Here is a 19,410-nt window from a genome sequence, read left to right on the forward strand (position 1 = left end):
TGCTGTCCTCCCTCCCCCGGCGAGCAGATGGCCTGAATAAAAACGTAGAATGTGGTCCAGAAGGGTCGGGAGAGGACAAAAAGTGAGAGGTTCCCCAGGCCGCGGGCAGCCGCCCGGAGAGAGGGGAGGGAGGGAGGGAGCCGCCGCTGAAAGGGGAGAGCGAGAGGAGAGGGGACTTTTGATGTCGGGAGGGCCGTGTTTGCCTCCCCTCTCCTGAATGATTCCCCGAGGGGCCGCGGGACCGCAGGTGCGGCGCTTAGAAAGCCCAAAGCCTTTTCTATCGATAAAATAATGCCCGGCCAGAGGAGCTCTTCCAAGGCTGCGAGGGATGCAAAGCTGAACAGCTTCCGTGGCCGTGCTTATTTTCCCCAGCCAAGGCGTTAGCAGTAATGATCTTGATAACTTTTAGCCACGGTGATTGACCTTTTAGCCTTCACTGTACATCACTGTATCGGGATGTTTTCACTTGTCTGGCTTTGGCAGGGAATTTTTTGGTTTGGGTTGATGAAAGTATCCATATCCATCCTTTGCACATTTTTTTTTTGGAAGCACTGTGTTTCCAGCCGTACATCTGTCAGTGGATCTGCAGATATTTCAGCAGCCGCTATACCTATCCTACAAGTTTTCCAATGGTATTCTATTTTCAGAAGCCTGCACATAAATAAGCACAGCTCAGTAAACATATCAACACTCGGTTTTATTTTACTTGTTCTGTGACCCAGAACATGCTTTAATCCCCCGTTAAATGCATTTCCCCTGATATATTTTAAAGTGAATATGGGAAGCTCCAATAGGATTTCTTTCCTGAACATGGCCATCTAAGAAATGAAATAGAGCTGTCTGAAAAGTAGCTATAATTGTTCAGAGGAAATTGTGAGGAGATTTTCATAAAAATGTTGTTTTTTCAGTTAAAAACTGAAAGCCAGAACTGAACAACTAGGCTAAAAGGTCTTCCAGTGCTGATACGTTAAAAATCAATTTTGGTTTCAAATATTTAATTTATGAGAAGAAAATACAAAAAGATGCTTACTCTGACATTTTTCATTTTCAGACTTGCACAGAACACTTCTATGAATGTTTTACTTTCTTGGCTAAAATCTTTCTCTAATGTGTTTTTAGTTCCAACAGAATCCCAATCCTCATTTTTTTATTTTGGAGTCAGATCTGAGTGGAAAAGAGATGTACCATTGATCTCAGGTAGGTATTGTTCAAAGGTTTCTTTCTGTGCTTGTTAAGAATACAAGTTAACTGCATTACAGAACATACATCCAGGGCATAAAAAGATGATACAAAAAAAAACAAGTGCTTTTTCAATCTCACCTTCTCAGCTAAAAGAATAAAAGATGGAAGAAGTGTATGTAAAGATGCTCCTAGTTGCTCAGGATAGAGGCATTTTTCAGTGCTTTTTGAGAGTAAAACTTAAACAAAAACAGCTCAACAGTGTTTGGCCATTCCAAACTGCTCTGTTCTGGAGCATCTGCCTTTGACCCAAAAACTACTGACATCCATGAATTCCGTTTCTCTTTGGTAACTTGCAGATTATTGATTTTATCGTTTGCCTGACATTTCACAGTGCATTGCCTCACTTACAGAAATGTTCAGCATTTACACTGTGATGTGAACTGTCATAAAGTGAGGTAACATTCCATAAAATCCTAAGGGGAAAAACACTTTGATGAGATGCAGTCCAACTTGGAAGGACTGTATTTTTTCTCAAGCTGTTCTAGGCTCACTCACCCTGAAAAAGCACATTTCAGAGGGACAAGATAATTTTAAATAAGAACTGCTGTTTGAAAGGAAAAACGAAAAGGATGAAATCTTTTATAGTAACAAGAGCAGGAGTCACTATTGGTGTGTAACGTAAAAGAAGTGAAACGCACGTATACTTGCTATGCTCCACTTTCAGCAGAGCAACAGAGTTCAAGAGAAACAGCTTGTGCTTTACATTTTTGGTCTGCTCATTCCCCTTCTTGTTCTAAAATGTATCACTGGGCCTGAATTACCCCCAAGAAACCAGGCAGAGGCATCCAGCAACATACTTAGGATCTGTGTCTTGCAACAGAAGGAGCCCAAGAAAGAGAGCCGGCCCTTCTCCTGCTGGGTCAGTCACATGCAGTCAGGCTTTTGCATAGAGCAAGCCTTCTGTCTCCTTCCTTTGAGGGGCAGAGTAACATTTTGTAGTGACACAAAGAAATTCTTCCCTCTCTTGGTCATAAAGACCCTCAGCGCTAGATCCTCTTTATCAACTGCTCTTTTCTTATAGGATATGATATATTTTATTTACATATGAATTGATCAGTTTGTCCGGAAAACTTGGAAAGCCCAGTGGTTCACAAAAACATAAACCACTCTACTTGTAGTCATTGCTGAAACTTGAAGAAAACAGCAATTTCTCTGCTTTGCCTAGCTCTCCATAATCCATATCCTCTCCATTATACATCTTACTGTTGTGCAGGGCTTATAGTTGGGATGTAATTAGTTAAATTTTATGGGTGACGAAGTAGGGAAACAAACTGCAATGAAATTATTACCAAAGATGAAACAAAAGTATTTGGCCACGTTCTTCTTCTTTTGGGAAAAATATCCCTGTAAAACTTTTCATTGCCTTTGAAAGTGGCTGTGCAGTTTGTGAGACACATTGCAGTAAGCACTCAAAATCTTTTGTCCCATGTCTTGGGCACACACCTACAGGTGCACGTGCAATACAAAAATGCATTTCTTTCCAGACTCTGCTGTCATTTCTTGTACTTTCCATATGCTGCTATTAGCATGATGCAGCTCACCAACAACTGTGTGGCTTGTAAAGCAGAAGAAATCAGGACAAGATAAACTGCAGGAAGATTTTCTGGCTTAGTGGGTTTTCATCCTAGTCTAATCAGGATCTTGCAATTTATCTTGGTCTGGTAATTGAGAAACACCAAATGAAATAACTAAATGTAATTGTAAGACAAACAAAAACTCCCCTTCACGTAAGGCATGCTTGGGCTCCTTGTACCATGTAAGTCCTCCCTAGAAGAGGATGTGGAAGGCAAATGGGCTCTAAAAGCAACTACACAAAGCCAGAAAATAAAAGTCCAGTGGATAACTACATCTGTGTCAGGAAATTCCTAAATTATAGATAGCTGGAAGCAGATTGCCATGGGAAGGGTCACTCCATGCTGTTCTCCTCATAGTGTTTCCCTAAGCAGTTATTACTAGACACTGTCAGGAGCAGAAGGACCTTTGGTCTCGTTCAGTACAGCTGTTCTCTTGTTCCTCTGTTCTTATTTTATTCCAGCAACAAAGTCTATTTTTATTCATCTCCCTAGAACTGTGGCCAGCACACTGGAAAGGATTTTACTAGGAATCCAGACTGCTGTGAGTGTTCATGGTACACACAGGGACACTTTTTTTCTTTCTTTGTCTGCACAGGGTAGCTGTGTCAGAGGCATTCTCTGTCTTCTCCAGCTCAGGGTGCTGAAATGCCTTGCAGTCAGGAGGAAATATACTCACAGGCCTCAGTGGTTGTCTAGTAAGCCTGCAAACAACATTAATGTCATAACATGGGTAGTTTGACACCTATGTAAAAGTAAGGATGGCTCCTCTCCAGAATATGTCTGTCACCAGATATTATCTATACTGAGAGCTTTAGAAAAGGCACTTATTTAATTCACAGGAATGATACTAAAATAACCCCACTGTGTAGGATTCCTTTACTTTCTGCTGACATGGATATCACCAGAGGAAAACATGAATCTAAATGTCATAGTTAAAAAGTGTCATAAATGTGTGGATCTGTGTGGAAAATGCAAAATAACTAATCTTCACACACTGAGTCCCAACTCAACCCAAGCAAAGGACCAGTCTTAAATTCTGTTTCAGCCTTGTTTCCCATCTCATGTTTATGACAAAATTCTCATGTCTAGCAAGGAGCATAATTCATTACTGGATAAAACCATTCAGTTTTGTTCTCAGAAGACAGTAGTTATAGGTCATGGTGCTGACCTCTTTGCCAGTAGCTTCACATGCCAAACACTCAGGAAGCCTATCAGTGTGTCAGCTTCTAGTGTGTCCTAGAGATAGATTGGCTCCAGAAGGACTCTCTAAATTTACTGTTGTCCAGGACTGCACAGGAGGGATTTAGCCTCCATGCTGTGGTCAGTTTGCAGTCAGACTGCACCAGAATTCTTGCCTGGCACAATCAGTGCCATGTCTCATTCCTGGGCAGAGAAGTGGGATGGAGCAGGGAGGTGGCACGGCAAGGGCTGGAAGCAGAAGCGGCTGAGTCAGATGAGTTGCATGCTAAGCTGATCTCCATTGGGATCGAGGCAATCGGTGGGCAGCACTTTCCCCATACAGCCCCTGATGCTAAGGCCAGAGCAGTCCTTGCAGCCCCTGACAAGTGGAGGCATGAGTCACATTTCCTTAGTGTCTGCACGAGTGATGCTGTGTGCCCGTGCCACAGGTCCCTCGCTGCCATCGGCAGGCCTGTTTAGCATAGATGGATCATGGCAGCACTCCAGCCTTCAGTCTAATGCCAGATGAAATTTATTAGAAATGTAATGCCAGCTTGGACCAATGAAGAGTGGTCCTCAGTCTCTGCACAAAGTAACACAGTCACCAAACACACTCACCCTTCAAATCACAGACTTGGTCCAAGTGTGCTGGAAATTGTCCTAAACCAAAACCTCAGCACAGATTACCTCCAGGAGCCTGGCAGAAAAAGCATGGATTTGATCTTTCTGGTAATTTGACAGGCTGCCATATCCAAACAACAACATTTAGGGGAGCCTGGATTTCCATGTGAGCCCTGCCCTTTTGCTGGATAAATCCAGCCCTCTCTACTGGGTAAATTCACATATACTGATGTAAATTAGCAGCAACAACTATACAAATAGTCAAATCAGCAAACTGCATTGATCATCAACTAGTACCAGCAGCAAATCAAGCCTGTAAATGCCTTTGATGTGAATCTCACTCTAGTAGAAGTTATGCACCCCAGTAAAGACTCCTAGGATGGTATTCTGCAGCAAATAAATACCCATTTTTTGTTGCTAACCTGTCTTCTTGGTGACTCACCAAGGCAGAGAGCTCCCATCTGGGTTTATAAGAATAAGCAGTTTGATATGGAATTTCATAACATACTTACATGTTGCTCACATCCTTCTGTTGAGCTAAATTGATCTTTTTTCTTCTCATTTCCTGGGTAGATTGCATTTGGTCTATGAGTAAACACAGTGTAGCTGCCCCCTTTTCCCAGGCTTTCTAATGAGAATGTGCTGTCTGATCAGGTGCATGCACTCTGCTGTCATTTGCAGCCTGACCTGAAGGTCAGAGGTGATTTGAGCAGGCTCAGGGATGCATACAAATCACATCCTCTTGTCTGTCTGTTTTGTTGACTGGTTCTCCTCAGGGTCATGGCTATCTTAAGTAGCAGCCTGAAGGATAAAGTGCGCCCTGTCTGAGCTGTAAAACTTTGACTTTGGACCAATTGCATCTGACATACAGCAGCATGAGGGTTGGTTTAGCCTTTGGATTCAGAACAAATCACTGGCTATCAATAGCTGATAGTGACATGCAGTTTACTGAATGTCCCCTTTTCTCTGGCAGCTGTATATTCTTTGGGAAAAATGGATGTGTTTTTAAGTTTCTAAGGTCATGTTTTAAATATGATGTTGCACACACTCCATTAGAAAGTAAGTGTAGCAAATAAATAAATAGATAGAAAATGTTATGCTGTTTTATGAGTTTGCTCTTGGGCTCCCAGGTGGTGCACAGTATGAGAGGTGGGAGAATAGACATAAAATGGCATAAGAATGACCTACTGTAAAACAAAATTTTTTTAGGATTAGCTCGCTTACTGAAAACTTTCCAGGAATGATATTGGGGAACAGCCATGCAGAATAAGCACTCTATCCTCAGGACTGGAGTTCTGCAGGGAGCTTCTTTGCCAACACGGCTGCACCAGCACAGCAGTCGATGCACAGGGTTACGGGCTCAGGAGCAGCGTGTTCTACCCATACCCTGCCACTGTGCACAGAGCACCAGGCCCAGCCCCGCAGTCCCCATACTGCTCCTGCCACAGTGACAGGGCTTGCCAGTGCAGCAAGCACCCACTGGTGCTGAACCCAAAAAAGAGAAGTTTTGAAGGCCACCAAGCAGGCGTCAAAGAGTTACGGCTCTCAGCTGGCATCAGCAGAGGCCAGATTCAAAGCACTGACCTGGAAGCAAGCGGCTCCGTGTCACCCCCATGGGTTGCCCAGCCCCCTAACACTTCACTTATTAAAAGGCGACTCTAGGACTATGTCAGTGCCCTTGTGCCTCTGCAGCATCATACTAAAAACCCACTCTTCCCTGTCTTATATATTTGTAAGTCAATTTGATACAAAGGAACTGCTCTTTTATTGGTCAAAATGCTTTGGTGGCTTCTATTTATCATTCTATTAAGAATCACATTACTTTTGTCAACAATTGTATCTGTTTCATTTTCTCAGCTCTGCTGTCACAGCACTGCTTGAAAATTTTTGCCAAGTTTGTGCAGGAGAATTGTACCGAGGGGAACTTTGTGTTCTCATCATGTTGTATCTTGGTAGAAAATTAAAAAGGTATTATTATTATTACTATTATTATTATTACATATATATATATATTATTTTTTAAATCAGCCATAAAACCAGAATAGCTGAGGTGCCACTCTCAGTAACTACCATGCTACATTTTTTGGTTTATCCACGTATAGAGGTTATCCAGGACTTATAAACTTTTCATAGAGTGCATGTGTAGGGCTCCAATGATTGTAAAGAAAGGGCCTGGCCAAGAATTTTCTACCAAAGTGGATTTTTTTCACTGAACAACCTGATTATTTCATAACTTTTTTTTTCCTCACAGAAAGTTCTTCCCTATCATAATAAAAAAATTTAACAATCACATTAAAAAATGAAACATTTTTAGTTTTCAGCCAAATGTATTTGTGTTTTGGGTGAAAAGGATGAAAGGCAACTGTTTGAAAAAGATAATCTCATTTTTCAGACTAGGTACAAAAAAGCTGTATCTAGTACAGCCTTAAACTACCATTAAGTAATAAAATACTGATAGTACACAAAAACTGGTGAATTCATTTTTGACAGGTCTCATCATATCTGAAGACTAGTCCCAAGATCTTTCAGGTCTTAGTGAAATAAACAAAGGGTTCAACATATGGTAGAATTTCAGCCTTAATGATATCATATCTGTGAATTGCGAAGCGATGCTACAAGATGAAGAATTGATAACAGCATAATAGGATATGTTCCTTTCCCAGCAGAATCCAGCAGAGGATTGTAATAGTTCACCAGGGGAAGTAGGGTTAAAAACCTCTGACCCCTGATATCACATAAACATTGCCAAAAAAAAATAAAACCCTTGACTGACAGTGAGATGCGTGAGTGCCTCAAGTCTGCTCTGAAATCTTTGCTGATAATTACTGGCTTGAATAGTATGAAAAATGGGCAAGAAGGGTATCAGCCACATGAGTGTACATACTCAGAGACCTGAGCATCTCTAATAAGAATTGATGTAGTGTGTCATTTGTAATTTAATCAGCAGCATTACATCTTGATAGCAAAAGGACTATCATGAACATTTTGCAGTAAAGTAAGATTAACAGACACACCCTCCAAATCTCTGCTGCCTTAAAGTAATGTTCCAATTTTGACAGTAGCTAATAAATAGAAGAAATTGTGAGTTTATGCTGACACGTGTCCCTGAGCTGGTCCCACAGTGTGTAGGCATTTTGCTGCATGTGACACTAAGTGCCAAGCACTGACCTGAGACTTCTTGTGACCACTGGCAGAGCAGTGCCAACCCTGAGCCAAATTTTGGCCTCACTCTTTTCCAGTGGCTGTTGTATCCCGGAGTCCAGGTCTAGATCCAGATCTGAGCCTCTCACAGCCAGCTCCATTCCAAACAGATCCCCTTTTTTTTTCTCACAATTTGTTTGTAAGTTTGGGAGCCATCTGCTTTACCTTCATGTCCAGGCTTCCCTGGAGGTATCCAGTACCCCAGCATGCACCAACCAGAGCCTTCCTGACATGCAAGAAAGCTCCATGGATATTTGGAAGAGATCTACCCTAAAGCTGATGCCTAGGAGTTAGTCATCTCAGCTGAAGCTCCTTAATTTAGACTTTCACTGTAATGGTGGAAAATAGGCCCCTCTAGAGGCAATTTAAGCAGTGTAGCTAAAAAAGTTAAGGTGAATGGTTCACTGAAAAGATTTTTTTTTCTCTACCCTCACTAAAAAAAAACAGTGGTTAGGATATCTATGTTTCAGACTTCTGAAATGAGGTGAGTTAAATCCTTACTCTGCTTACTCTCTCCAGGAAATCCAGTCTGCAGGCTCTCCCAACATCTGTGTCAACATCTTTTTAATCAAAACTTTAGGATTTCTCACCAACAGTGTCTGAGTAATATTTTTTCTTTTTCTTTTCTGTTTTTAACAATGCTCAGTTTTGAGAGCTGAAAGAATTAGCAGTAAATTTACTCATGGGAAAAAGCACATTATGACAATGAAGCAAAGGTCTCTGGTGTCTGCAGTCCCACAGTGAGTATGCATGTTCAGATGTGCATATTAATTGTCATTTATTTCAGTGGCAAGAGGCAAGGAATAAATGGTGCATGGGCATCTGTTTTCAAATGCTTACCCGAGGTGCTGACTCACATCCATAGGTCACCTGAAAATAAAATTAGTCCCTTAGGATCTAGGCCAAATGTTCTGGGAAAATATCCCATCTCAACAGTCTTTGAGTCTTTGAAGCAACTGTTAGTGACTGATTTTTTTCCCCATCTTTTCCTTTACAAATGTAAAATAACCTCCTGCTAATAGTGTTTTCAGAGCTTTGTCTGGTTATGCCACATTTCCATTACATTTTAGCCTCTTTCCTCTCATCCACCAAAACAAGAAAGGTAATTCATGTTGCAGTTTTGTCCTCTAGATCGCTTGGTATCAGTCTCATGGCACAACCTGATTTTAAGATGTGTTATTGTACTTCTTACTTCTAAATTTCAGTCTGTGTTGCTCATTAGTGATTAAACAAATACATTAATAATTCCGTAACAGCCAACACAAGATAAAAAAAATCTAATTATAACTTACCCAAATAACAAAAATCTGAATCTCTGACAATCATGTTAAATAGTGATATTAAAGAGCTTAAAGAAAAGCTAATGTGTTCCATTATTTACTGTAGGCTGTTTTCATGAAGGTGTTCTGCACTTAGAGGTTTTTGGCAATATCCATATATAATTTTCAAAGGGAGAAATGGTTGTTTTCACACTTCTCTTGGTTAAAACCTCTGCTTTAATCAATGAGACCTTTGATTTCCTCAAACAGGTTTAAAAAATGTCTCTTAAGATCAGTTTCCATCACGGTGTATTTCAGGACTGGTGGTTTAACAATTGCTCTCCAGGAGAATTACTTATTTCTTGTTTTATTTGTGTGAGGAGCTCTACAGTGTGACAGGTCCATGAGAAAGTGAACCCAGCCGAGGAGCAGGTGGTCTGCTGCTCCTATGTTATTGCCATTATGTTGCCTTTGTTAAATTACTCCATAAACCCAAGTTTCCTCATTGCCATTTGTTAAATTTGCCTACCTCCACTCTGTGAGCACAGATAATCAGTCAAACCTTAATTAGGGTGTGTTTAGATCAAAGTATGTAGCCAGCATTTGCTCCCTGTACCTGGGTTGCAAATGATAGTCACATGAGTGGCTTGCTCTATTGGACATGCTTTTTGTTTAACCATGATCATTGCTGGCAGGCGGCTTTTTGTGCAAGTGAAAAGCCCTTTAGAATTCCTCTAATTCTGACAAAGAAACTGTCTTTGGGAGGAGAAATTGAGTATTGCCTTCTTGCATCTGAATAGTCTTTCAGCTCTATATTCACAGCAATATACTTAATGTCCGCAGACAAGAAGCAGAAGGTTTGGATCCATGTTATTTGTCCCTTATCCAGCTTCTAGAAAGTCTTGGAAGCTTGTATTTTTACCAGTTAAGGAAATATATGTAAGGTCTGTGAGTACAGGCATGGATTTCTCTTGAGAAGTGATGCAAAAACAGTTTGCTACAAAAATCACAGAGGTTGTCTTTTTTTTATTTAAGAGGTAATAAATCAAAGCAAGGTTTGTGTAGGGATGAGTGATACATCATCTTTGCACTGCTCCTCTGAGAAAGGTAAAAAATGTTTATGGAAAGATTTCCATTTTTTACCTTATTTCTGATCTGATTGCTGGTTTAATCAGTTGTTTTCAGATGGATTAAATTAGCTTTATTTATTACCTTTCACATCTTTCATTTCCTTTGATGGCACCATTTTGTATTGTCTTTTATTTTTCCATATCATGGTAGCACCTAAAGGCCCCATCTGAATTTAGAGTCCTGGTGCTCTGAAAACTACAGAGAATAAAAGGTGGCTCATTCCCTGAAGAGCCTGCACTTAATCAAGACAACAAGATACATGCTACACTAAATTTGGGATACACTATGGAGAGCAAAACACCTACAATTAGCTTTCAGCACTTAGAGCTCTTCGGGATTCAGTCGAACAAAGGCATACACAGGCACTAGATTTTAGGGCACAGTTGAGCAGCTTCATTTAGTTCAAAGTGACAGGGACATATGCAAAGCTGATGATAAATCTTCCAGGGCAGGAGGTTAGGTTGTGTGACCAGGCCATTGGCCGGTTGAGAGGGAAAGCTGTCGTTAGGGACAGAAAGTTGACCTGCTCTTTGGATTTCTCTACATTTGAATGCTGAGTTAACAAAGCACAGATTTAGTATGTTTAAAGAGTCAATGCGGAGAAAATACTGTAAAGTAGCTCTGTTTTCCAGAAAATTCCTCGCAGACCGTATTCTAAAGGAACTTTGCAAAGAGTAAAGGCCACTTTTGAAGCAACATAAAGGCCACTTTTGTCAGTGAAATAACTTGCTGGACTTTTTCCCCACAGATTTGTATAGAGCACTGGTTCACATCAGGGTCTGAAAAAAAATTAGTTTTGATTGTATATACATACATACAAAAGGGTAAACAGTCTGAATAAAGCCTTTTGTACTGGATTAGTGTCTTAGCTCTTTAACCCAAGCTGCAGGTTTGGGATGTCTTTGTTCAGTTGGTTTTCGGGGCTGACCAAACTGGGTGTGTTTGAGTTTCATTCCTCACCCTTTTGAGGTCTGCAGGACTGATTCCTTGCATTCAGTGCCAGCAGTACTGTAAGTGCCCGATGCTTTATTCTCTAAGCTATTCATCCTTTCAACCTTTGGCTTTTTTTTTTCCTTAATCCATCTACCTTACTAAGTTTTCAAGTCAAGTAAAATGTTAAATGTGCTTCTAAGCAAGAACAACACAGAAATAACAGAGAGCATGCCAAGAATTTCTGGCCATCTCGTTTATTTGTTCTCTGTGAGTGTGTGTGTGTATAAATATATGTGTACATGTGTGAATGTGCATGGGGGTATATGATTACACCACAGAAGATGAATCTACCATGAGGCAGAAGTCATGTAAAGCACATATTCCAAAGGATATTATACAGAGAAAGGCAAAATAAACACATTTGAGCAACTTCTCGCTAATATCAGAAACAAGTAATTGCTCTACATCACGAACACTTTTGTGGAGAATTTGAATGCTTAATACTGCTTGTCTGAAGCCTTGATGACTTTTTTTTTTTTTGGCTGCAGGGGACAAGAGGCTTACACACATGCCACCACTTCAAAGATTTGCCTTCTATTAATTTTTTACTTAAGCTTCAGAGTGTTAAATTGTTCAATTTAAGCCGTGAATATATTTTATAAGATCATCCTAGCCCACCATTTTTCCCAAAATAGAGAAGTTCAGGATATTTGGCAGTTTCACCTCCTCACCAACTCTCTGCAAAATATAGATGAATAATTTCTTTGAACCTCAGCAGCTTGTGATACAGAGAAGCACAAGTTCAAACCTTAGTCTTTCCTTAACGATGGAAATAGACTGTTCTAAAAATAAGTGCTGAATTTGATGATTTAGATTTTAAAAAAAGCACATCATAAATAGAAATGTGTTGTAACTTTTCCAATTGGAAATTAAAAATAATGGGCTATTTTCCATTTCCTTGTGGGGCTTTCATGAGCTGAATCAATATAATGAAATGTTCTAGTCAGCAAAATAAATCAAGAGCCTTTTACTGTTTTTATCACAAGAGATCCCCAGTGAGGTGAGGAAGGAGAACAGAAGAGAACACATGACATTATGCAACTATCCTACATCAGAGTGTAAGTCCGGCTGCTTCTCCTGAGCTAAATGCTGTCTCTGCATAGCCAAAGCTGGGAAAAAGATGGAAATGTGAGATTGCCAAGAACAGGGTACAATGTCTCTAATCTGTCTCAATTATAAAGAAAAAAATGGGGATCTAGTGATTTCCTGTGCTCCCACTATGACTTGGAGACCTTCTGTTCATGCGTTCCTGGGGATGAGAGCCTGCATGACACTACAAATCAACTGAAAAGATTCCCAGCTTACTTCTGTGAGACCTGTACCAGTCTGAAATGCAAGATTGGCCTGCACTGATGGGGTGCTTCAAATGGGACCTCCAGTGAAGTTCCTGGAGCAGAGTCCTCCCCACACAGTGGCTCTGCTGTGGAGGCTTCCCACTACTCACCATGGCCTGGGACTCAAGAGCTGCCTGTCTGCAAATACTACTTAGAGCCCTGGGAACACATCAGCAGAAAACCACTCTGGCCACTGGGTTTACATCATGTTGTGTTCTGCAGGAAATGTTTGTATTTGTTTCAGAGAGAAGTCCTGCTGTTTCAGATTAAGTGCCTTTGCCATCTGCTAAAAGAATGGCAAAACAGCACGCAGTCAGCTGTTAAAGAACAGGGATAGAAACTCAGTGCAGAGCCGTGTTCTTGCTAGCTCCATGGTAAAAATTCCCATTTCATAGGGTGTTCCGTTATGCTTTTTTTGGTGACATTTTCTTCTCTCTAAAAGTCAAAGGAAATCTAGTGTCAAAAATACATCTTCCATAGCTGTCCTAGTATATCCCAACACCCCTCTGCTCTCTGCAGCCAGCACCACTTCCAGGGCAGGATCAGACGCCCTGGAGGAAAGATGGCTGGGGTGCCAGCCACAAGCAGGTCACTGCAAACATATGGACACCCATGCTCTCAACCAAAGTATTAAGGAGGAAAAGATGTGAAGGCTACTGACCTATTTCTTTGATGAACAATTTTGTTTTGTTCTTTTAGGCTTGGCCAACTGGCAGGGACAATAGAGCTTCAGTGGGACAATAGAGCTTCAGACCTAGGCTGACTGGCAGTAGATGGGACTACCTGGAAACTTGCCACTCCTGATTGCTCCTTCAGAGCAGACCATTTCAAAGCTGGTGTAAGGAAGATATGTACATCAATCAAGAAAGTGCTATTACTCTTGCTAATAACAGTAGATGATATATAGAAGGCTGTCAATGAGCTTAGACTTTTGGATTCCCTAAGGCTAATGCTACCCAAGTAAATTAAACAACTTGAATGAAAATCCTCTGGCACTGAAACTTGATTGTCTGAACCATTAAATTGCTTGAAGGGTCCTTGGCACAGTTTTGACCAGTCCTACTAGTGCTCTCCCAATTCCTGGACATGCTACAGAAGTTAGGTCAGTCCAGAGACCATTCCCATTAGGCAGTCTGTGTATTTATGGATTTAAGCTGTTCCAGGCCAGTTGGCCAGAAAACAGTCCTGGGCATGTTTGATTCACCCATGTAGATGCATCCAAAGTGTGCTGAGGTTATTAATACAGATACTCTGTGTCCTAGGCACCAGGGTTTGCACTCTGTGAGCACATCAGACAATATCCTCATCCTGCTGCAAGGCTTGACATAGAAGGCTCACCAATACTAAGGTGTTTCAGAAGTCTGGAAATCATTTAAGATCTTAGGGAACTTCCAGCATCAAGTCTGACCAAAGAGCCTCCTTACTGAGTAGCCTGTGTCCAACAGTGGCCAGGAGGGGATATCTAGGGAGCAGTACAAAAACAGTACTAAAGCCCTCTTACACTTTCCTGAATATCAGCAATTTGTAGTTTAGGTATTTGATAGCTTTGGATCCTTCAGTCTTGAGAAATACTGCGTTGTCTGTTGCAGTGATAAAATGACTTTTTTTCTCATATTTATGGGCAGAAAAAGGAAGTACTGATATTCATCTAACTATCCTGGAAGAGCCAGGTTGAGTTCTGCTCCTCGGGCTTTCCTGAGAGGTCTTTCTGCATATTCTGAGCACTTTGGGAGTGACAGTGCAACATGCACTGGGAAGATAGACAGGTAGATGGAGGAGGGATGTTTAGCCTGCAGGCTACTAAAAAATATGTGCTCCCCCTGATAGTTACTGTGTGCTGTTTTGCTCACTAGTTGAAAGGATGAAGGGAAAGCTGGTCACCTCCTACTCCTTTTCCCACTTAACAGCTTGTTCAGCTGAATGTTGTACACAGAAATGAAGGCATCTAGGAAAGGGTGAGGAACATAATTTGCTCTTAATTTTGAATAGATAGGCACATGTGGGTAATGAATAAGGTACTGGTCACTTTGTGATGAGAAGCCCTTCCAGTGCATCACAGGGGTCCAACAAGACTGGATATGACATCTGCTTTAGTCCATCTTTGGTTTTTATGGCAGTAAGCCTGGACATTTTAATTAATTCCTCCAGAAGCATACCATGAATATAAATCCAAAGTCAATTAATGTTGTTTTAACTATTGACAGCAGGGAGAAATAGTGATCACTGTATGTCAATACAGTAAGTTAGAATCTTTTAAAAACCCAAAAATAACTGTCGCACAGATAAGTTTGTGCCTTCAAGACCATATGAAGCAATGCAGATGGGAAACTAATGGATATTCTCTTCTCAGAGGACAGCACAAGTGGACATTTGGAGCATTCCAGGACTCCCCTTGTCCTTGCTGCCTTGCAGGGATAGAGAGAGATATGTACCCCAAAATTAGGCAGTTTGACAGGCTGGACACTGCGCTACACCAAAGGCTGAGGAAGGCTTTTTGCCCTCCCCAGTAGCCACCAGGGTGGTCTGTTTGCCTCTCAGTCATCCTTACGAGCTCCCTCTAACCCTTCTCTGTCCTTTTCTCTCCCATTTACCATGCTTCAGAACACATCATTGTATTCTTCCACCATTTCACCCTTCCCTTGGGATGTGTCTGAGCGTTGTCTGAACACGTCCTCTCTTCTCTGGGTTCATTTTCCCTCTGATGCAAATCAGAGACAGTGAGGGCCCCACTCCCTGGTCACTTCTCTATGTCAGCAGCTGCTCTAAAATCCAAGCAACTTGCCCCTAAATTTTAACCTGGCCATGCAAACAGTGATAAAATTGTGATTTTTTTTTTTCATACATTTGGTAATGTTTCTACTCAGATTTCACTGGGTTTGGCCATGGCAAACTGTGACAGACATAGCATAAGATCCCCCATTCTGGTAGACCTTCTGAGCTGTCATAAGAAGGAAACATATATGGAAAGGAAACAGAGCAGCTATGGCAATTTTCCAGGGTAAGGAAAAAATGCCAGGTGTAATAGGGTTGTTAGGGACTTGGCTTGACTAGCTAAAAAGAAGCAGCAGAGGCAGGCCAGTAATTGTATGTGTGCTTCTGCAAGCTGACCTTCCTTTGAAGGATGCCACTGTGCAGCACCTCCCCCCAAGGAGTGAAGAGTTCTGCAGAGAGAGGATGTGAGAAACCAAGAAAATTTGCTTTCTTGCTGCTGCTTGCCTGGTGCCTCCTCTTTGCTGCAGGAACAGGAGTCATCTGCATGCCAGATTATGGCACACTCTATAATTTATGTTTTCACTTCTTAACATGCAGCATACAATAACCTGCATCCTACAGCAGCCCGAAGGGATGGAAACCTCTGTTCTGTAAGACTTGGCCCATTTAGCTCATTGCCTCGAGTCTGAGGGTGCTGATGAAACTGAGAGTCAGGAAAATTGTTCTAAACTTTTTATCTGACGCTACAATTGAAGTGGCTGTACTTCTAACCATCTGCCTTGTAACACATATGGTATTCCTAGCTGCCCACCACTGCTTTTGCTAGTGCCACTGAGCAAAGGTGAGAGAATAATAGCTACTATGACAAGAATAGAGAGTAGGAAATGACAGGTTGCATATGCATTTGCACTGCATATTGCAGTGTGATTTGTCTTTTTATCTGAACATCTCCTATTTTTACTGTAAGGTCTAGCACAGAATTAAGCACATAGATTATATCTCTGCTTCTACTTTTTTTTCTGCCCTTCCTGGGAAAAAAAAAAAGAAACTTTTATTTTGTATTTACCCAAAATTATTGCTTTTACTACTGAACTTACATTCCCTGTGCCAACCAGTCCAACTTATGATTTGGGGACCTGCTGGACCTCCAAGTCTCTGACAGATTGTGATTTTATCAGACTGATAAGCTCTGGCTTTCAAAACCACTCTGCTGGCCTGCATTGCACCCCACTGGAGGTGCATGGAGATGAGTTGTGAAGCCCTTGGCTACAGCAGCTACCTAACACAGACACAGATCTCCTGAGGTCTAGAAGTCTTGTCAGACTCTGGAAGATGTTTATAAACCATTCCAAAAGCCTGCAAACCCTCAGTTTCATGTGTTGGTGCAACAGTTTTTGCTGTGATTGATGGGGAAGAGTATCCCTGCCTGGCCTGCTGAGAAGAGAGGAAGGATGATTCAGGGGTTCTGAAGCAGCACTTGCTTTTAACCATCCAGTTGGCTCCCTCCAGGATAAGTCTGTGGCAGGGTGACACAGTGGAAGGGACCTTTGGAGCTGGCCAAGCAGCTGGAGAAGCAAGCAGTTGTGCAAAGGGTGAAGGAGGTGTGGATACAGATGGGGATATGGGTATGGATGGGGTTGGGAATGCAGGCACACCTGTGGCATTGAGGACAGGTCCATCTCTGTGGATTTCATAATGTGCAGTAGAACATCAAATGATTTACAACTGTGACAAAGTTGCTTATGGGCACACAGCATTTTAGAAAGAAATAAGTTAACTCAAAAGAAATGCTGATTGTAGAACACTTTTTAAGTACTAGCCTCAAAACTGGCCTTTTGATTTTCTGCCTCTGTTTTCTTATCTGTAAATAAGCTTCATATTTAATTCAGGCATGCTATTTGGTTTAATTGGTTGATAATTTTAGCTTAGAAAGTTAAATGCTATGTGCATTTCACTTAGTTTTGCTTACCAATAATTTAGCTGCTACTTAAATGAGTGGCCCTAAGCTTTTCCTGTGAGCAGCATCTGAAGTCAGAGCTCTGCCAGTCTTTAAGCAATGAGGGACATTCCTGTGACTGTCCTTGTCAGAGCAGGGGGAAATCTCACAGCAATTTTTCCACAATGGTCTCTTGGCGTGGGCCATGGACCAGAGCAGCACAGGGTGTTGCCTCAGTCACCAGCTGGGATTAGCCCCTCTACAGGTTCAGGGAAGAAGTCCCATGTAAAATGAGACTAATGAAAGCAGTGAAGGGAAAGTTTCTTCCTCTTCTTCTATCCTTGCCGTCAGTTAGCATAGGGACCTAGCGTAATATTATTGTAACATTTTTTACAGTAGGAATTATAATTGAAATTTGTTATGTATGAGGATAACTAAAACTCGATCATTTCACACTCTTCAGTCCATGCCTGAGGACCTTTTGGGGTAAATAGATTGCTTAGAAACAGCCAGTGACTACAGCTAAAATTACATTTTACCAACTGAGCTGAATGGCTTTTTAATTACAACACTGATGTCCGCATGCTGTCACCACCGTCTAATACTAAGATGGTATTGATTTGGTTTTTAACTTTGATGTAGCAGGGGAGAAAATGCAGAGTAGGATTTTTTCTGAAATCTTTTTTCCAAAGTAGTCAAGAGTCCCAGCTGTAACATGATGGGTTATTTTTTGTCTGTCTCCTTTTATGTTTACTTGTACCTTGAATATTGTTACTGTCCATCTTGAATTCGTTTAGTTGTATACAAACATTTTGAAATTAAAATTTATAATTTCATGGTACTGGTGAGTCTCAGTAACAACTAAATTTTTGCCTACCTACAAATGTTATATGAAACAACTGAAAAAGCTACCAAGTAGACATATCAGCCACAGAAATCTACATGACCACAACCTCCTGTGATAATGCAATCCTAGTGCATTAATTTCCTTACAATTAGCAATTTTTAGCAATTACAAATGCTTTGGAACCAAGATGTCAAGGATCTTCTGTTTTATGAGAAAGTACTTATTTTTAAGGATATATTCTGTATCTTTACTGGTCACTAAGTGCTACTTAGAGCAAGAGAGTCTTTTGCTTTGTGAATGCAGACCTTTCCTTCTCTAAGGAAAAATTTTAATAACTTGCCTGGCATAAACCTTTAGTTTGCAAAATGATTGCTACCTTATCCATGAGCTGTGAGGAAGCCACAACCACAAGGCATCTCTTCCTGGGCCGCTCTGCTCCGTGGGAAAAACTAGCTCCTGCCCTGCAGACTCCTCTACTCCCAACTTTTTTAAGCTCAGATGAAGAGCTAAAAGAGGCTATTTCATGTCTGTGTGTGAACATCAAGTAATATTGGTCCAATACATTGGTTGGGGATTCAGAACTAGGAAGAGTAGAGTTGGCCCAAAATCCATTTAATTTGAAGTATCTCTGACTACCATGGGTTTGGAGGTACATTTGCACAAGCACTGTGGAAAAGGTGATCCATTCATCATGCAGGTGGGACACTGATCTGTACAGGTATTCCTTGTTGTGGTTTAACCCCAGCCTATTGCTGGAGCTGGGATTACAGCTGACATCATTAATATCTGAGCTAACAATAAAAGGGGAAATGAAAGTATATTAAGTGCACCCACTGCATAGCCATAAAGGCAAAGGTCTGTGTGAGATTAACAAACAGCTTTTCAGTGGAGACGGGACTATAACTCACTTCAGGGGCTCTGATCTTTGATGAGTTTATGAATGAAAACAAAGCTCGGGTGAATGAATTACGGACATGATTCACTCAGTTATCTCATACACTTTTATGACCTTTTAGGGTTTTCAGTTGCCAGGAGGATGGGATGCTGGGATGGCCTCCAGGAGCCCTTTGCTTGAGCTCTGGCTCGGTTAAAGACTTGCAGTGCATCCTTGGGAAAACCTCTTTAATATACCTCACATCTCTGCTCCCCATCTGTAAAACAGGAATGGTAATTTTGTGTCATTTGTATGTAGGTCACCTGAATGTCAAATTCAGTAATGAAAAGTTCTAAGTTGTAGCCTACTGTGCTCTATTTCCCCTGTCATCAGTAGAAATACTCATATTTACTCCTGCCAATATATATCTATATTTATGTACCATTTCCAACCTAAACTACTCTGCCAAATAATCAAACAAATGGCAAATAGAGCCAAAAGAATAGG

At 41.2% G+C, this 19,410-nt stretch overlaps 1 long non-coding RNA gene across 1 annotated transcript; it reads left to right on the forward strand.

The window, feature by feature from the left end:
* Nucleotides 1–51: 51 nt before the first annotated feature.
* LOC115949531 lies at nucleotides 52–8,513 on the forward strand. Its single transcript, XR_004082978.1, has 3 exons — nucleotides 52–82; nucleotides 1,120–1,197; nucleotides 8,464–8,513. It is a non-coding gene; the product is annotated as an uncharacterized LOC115949531 (long non-coding RNA).
* Nucleotides 8,514–19,410: the final 10,897 nt, after the last annotated feature.

The sequence above is a fragment of the Geospiza fortis genome, unplaced genomic scaffold (assembly GCF_000277835.1).
Source record: "Geospiza fortis unplaced genomic scaffold, GeoFor_1.0 scaffold53, whole genome shotgun sequence".
Lineage (NCBI taxonomy): Eukaryota > Metazoa > Chordata > Aves > Passeriformes > Thraupidae > Geospiza > Geospiza fortis.